This window comes from Varroa jacobsoni, unplaced genomic scaffold, assembly GCF_002532875.2.
Source record: "Varroa jacobsoni isolate VJ856 unplaced genomic scaffold, vjacob_1.0 scaffold_1482, whole genome shotgun sequence".
Lineage (NCBI taxonomy): Eukaryota > Metazoa > Arthropoda > Arachnida > Mesostigmata > Varroidae > Varroa > Varroa jacobsoni.
This window is the reverse complement of record NW_019214384.1, coordinates 1-4209: the sequence shown is the minus strand read 5'-3', so window position 1 is coordinate 4209 and position 4209 is coordinate 1. Positions and strand designations below refer to the sequence as shown.

Here is a 4209-nt window from a genome sequence, read left to right as displayed (position 1 = left end):
CTGCTATTTTCATTGGTTCTGAATAGCACCTGTAGACCTGTTTGAGACGAGCTCGCATGTAGGTATATATATATATATATAGATAAATGAAAGATCGGGCTGGGCAAATTTGAGTTAACGTTTGGCGAACAAGAGAAATATGTGCCGGTCATGACAACGATGGCGAGCACAGTGTACCTCTGTGTACATATTGTGGAATAGCCTGAGAACAGCGTTATTAAGATCAACTAAATAACAAAATACTGTGGTTTGAGGGCTTCAGAGAATTCTGAGTGTTCTTGTTTAAGACTAATTTGAAAACCATCTCTTAGTCACATCTAAAGTCAATGTGATATATAGAAAACGGATATTTTCTCGTGTAGTTAACAAAAACAAATATTTACAATTTATTTATTTAATATAGGTATAATATATGTACATATATATATATATATATATATGTATAATTTGTGTATTGCAACCAAAGCCTGTCCAATCGTAAGAAATCGCATCGACTCGCGTTTTATGCAAAAAATGCTGACTTATTATTGAAAAGTCCTTCAAAAAAGTTCTTACTAAAAAAAAGTTGAAACTGCGCCCCAAGTAACTGTCTATTCAAAGGTTACTATTAGTTGGGTCAATGGTTTTAGGTGCCAAGAATAAATACGAAAGGATATAAATGCATATAGCGGAAAAACACAGGCGAAAATTGTAAACTTGGTATAGTTTCCGTTACCACGCATTTATTATTGCGTAGTGTACCATATGGCATCGGCGCGTTGCATGAGTCTCTCCCTATTATAGGACACAAGCATATCAGGCCGCGTCACTGTCGCAGAATAATAATAGGACAACGATGATTTTGGTGGATATATGAGGCTAACTAATACACACAGTCTAATATACTAGTCAGCTGGATTTTAGTTATACTTACCACACATAGGGTAATTAATATCTACATACGTATTCAGCCGACATGTAACATCATGTCTGTTCCGCATCTGAAAGTGAGAAAAGTCGAAAATTTTCACTAACTGTTAACAGGAAAATGCGTTTAGGAAATAAGGTCTGCGAAAGTAGACATATGGAAACCAGAGAAAATTAGGCTGCATAGTTGGCCGTCTACTGGCAAGTCGTCCTACAGGAACGGCTTGAAAAATTTACTTCTAGCAGGATGCTCTAAGCAGCCCTATTCAATACGCACTTGATTTCGAGGTCGACATGTAGGTTTGAGAAGGTCCTCCAGAGCGAGCATAGTTGTGGGAGTCCGATATCTTTCCTAGTCTATCCTGACCACGTTTCTATACGTTTCAGAGTCGGCAACTGTCGTATCAGCTTAATCGTGCATCAATTGTGTTACCGTCTAAGAAAAAGCTTTTCTTTAAAAACAGGCTACTCAAATCTCATGGATGATCCTAACAGTCTGATTGTAAATATGAAGTATCATTGAAAATCAACTGTTCGCGGTACGTGACCCTTGGTAGCAGCAATAGGTTCCTAGAAAACTGGAAAAAGAACGTCATTGCTTGAACGGTCTAGGCAAAGCCATATCCTTATTTACTCCCATATTCTACCCTTTAGCGCTATTCAATACGAATAATGTACTGTTCGAACTAAATAAAAAAAAACCCACTGTCCTTTGATATCTCGCGGCCCCATAATGCGGGTCTGCTTCTCATACAATACAATGAGAATAACCCTTTGAGGCTTTTAAACCTCAGCAAAAGGTCAGGCTTGCATATCTAAATGGAGTGATTTTCCCTTGAAAACTTTGAGCGTGTAGTTATTCACGGTTGCGTCACTTGGCCTTATTTTTCGAATCGTCAATGTCTTGTCTCGTTGCGATAATGTTCGTTCGAATGATTGCTAAGAATAGTTTACAATTGATACTAAGCTTACTAGATAAGTGGATTCACTTAACCGTAGTAGTATGACTGAGTCAGCCAACAGCTTAATATCTGGCTCAGATTGGCTTGTGTACATAAATCGGTATGGTGGATCTTTCTATATGGTAGCGAATATATCTATGTACGACCGCGTATAAAGATATATGAAAATGGTCGACTCATATCTATAACCGTGCCGAGTGGTCTGTACAATCAAATAAGAAAATATACTGCACTATCCGACCCAGAATCAATGTTGCCACAAGCCATTTATATCAGTCAGTGGATGGGTACTCCGAATACGAAATGTATTGTCGGCCGGAAAGGTAACTAGCGCCAAAGTGGGGTGCCTAACAAACAGATCAACTGAAACTAGTAACAAGATTATAGTTATGATTATTATTGGCAGCGTCATGACTGTGCCACTATTTTATTGCGAATTCAAATAACTGCGATCTATATAGGTGTAAGGTGTTGTAACGTTGATACAGAGCAGAAAGTAGAAAAACTATGGACACAAAGGTTTCTCATCAAATAATTCCAGGCCTAAGTACCTACTGTATCGAGGCACGTGTTGGAGTTCAACCTAAAGATAAATCATTATTTTGATTATCATTATACACTATAATTACATTGAAATATGGTTAAATATATGACAATATGATTTGTCTCTCTTGCTGCTCCCTGCTGTGCTTCCAACAATATTGTACCACTGAGAGCACTATTCTTTTCCACGCAACCAGAGCACTGCATTTACCTCACAACACAGGAGTCTATAATCTATTTACTGCTATATTGGCGATTTTTGTTAAAAATGACGAAAAAACCCTTTATTACGCAAACAGTTCTAAAAAGTGCGAAGCTGAGAGCGGCAGTGGGGTTGATTGAGGGTTCTTTCTTGTTATTTTTCTATCCTCTATTTCTTTTTTGTCGTCGCTTCTGCTGTTGCTGCTGAAACACATGCTCACTTCCTGCCTGTACTTTTTTGGCGATTGCGGAGCAGCCCGACTTATCCGAACGTAAGTGTAGGCTGGCTCATTTTCGTGGACGGAGCTGCCGTGGCCATTTGCCGGTCCCTAGTTCGGTCCTTCGATCCGTCGGCGGACCTCTTATCAGTAGATGCTGCTGCTCACTGCCCAGAATTGGATTCTGTTCGCACACAATTGAGAAGGGAAGATGGTTCTTCTACTCCCAGAAATGCTGCTGCGGGCATCGATGACGATCGGGTCGCCGCACCCCCTACTCGTCGTCGCCATACTCGGGAAGGCAGCAGCGGTAGCAGGAACCGAAGCAGCTTGCTGTCTGATCCGCCGGACTGCCAGAATGACTTTGCTCGTGCGACCAGACTCCGGTCCGTCGATCCACGACCTCGGAGAAGACGTGTGCGACGTTTTGCTGGGTATCGTACACGCAGCAGCGTGATCAGCTGTGCCATAGGAACACTGGTAAGACGAAATAGCGAAGCAGTTTGGCTAGCGAGCCGTTCAGCAAACACAGACAGGCGACGGAAGCCGTCGTAGCTGTCATCGCGTAGAAAAAGACCCTTACTCTCGGTTTAACCGAACCGGCTTCCTTGTTCTTCGTGCTGGTACGACGTGTACCGAGATACCTGATAGGCGCCTTGGCAAAATAGCCAATGCAGGAAGAATCGGTTTGAGAGAGGAGGACAGATCACCGAAGGTTCGTCGGGGCACGGCGAGTCTGGCCGGGGCAACCCAAGAGCACCCAATCGCAAGAGAGATTTTCGTCATCCTGATTGTGTGCGAGATTGGCTCCGCACCACCTACTTTACTATGCTGACTCTATCGGCGGTGACGAAAGCCTTATTTCATATCCCACACCATATTGGAGGTTTACATAAGCTTGAGTTCCTACTAAGGATATTCGCACTGGTCTGCTAGACGAGGGTGTCCGTGTCCGGTTTATTCACCCCTGTTCATTTCGGCTCGGTAGGACTACCTACTCGAGGCCTGTTGCCTTATGCTCTTGTTGCTCATCGAACAAGAACAGGGTGACCTTTCGGTGCTTGCTTGCGCTTCGACAGCCAACCGACATAGAAGTCGATAAAGTTTGTTCAACGAATCATACGAATATAGACATAAGAGGCGTCTCATTAAATATGGTTTACGTAGCCCGCAGACAGAAACGTATTTAGTTTAAAAAATAGATATGATTTTACCGAGTACCGTTTTCTGTAGAGATACATGCATAACGAAAGATACTGTTATAGACAACATTATACTGTGTCAGCCTCGAATCGTTGATTCGTACTTATATAAAAACCTTGCACTCTTTGGCGAAGCTACCATTGGCATATTATATGCCACTAAAAGAACACATGAAT

The 4209-nt window shown here is 42.0% G+C and overlaps 1 long non-coding RNA gene across 1 annotated transcript in view; it reads right to left on the bottom strand.

Annotated features, from left to right (window-relative positions):
• The window catches only part of LOC111270516 (uncharacterized), a 2092-nt gene extending 266 nt beyond the window's left edge, over positions 1 to 1826 (bottom strand). Inside the window, exons 1-2 of the long non-coding RNA XR_002686330.2 lie at positions 1184 to 1826; positions 914 to 980 (exon numbers count right to left, since the gene is read on the bottom strand). This is a non-coding gene — a long non-coding RNA (uncharacterized LOC111270516). The remainder of the gene's footprint in view (positions 1 to 913; positions 981 to 1183) is intronic.
• Between the last annotated feature and the right edge of the window lie 2383 nt (positions 1827 to 4209).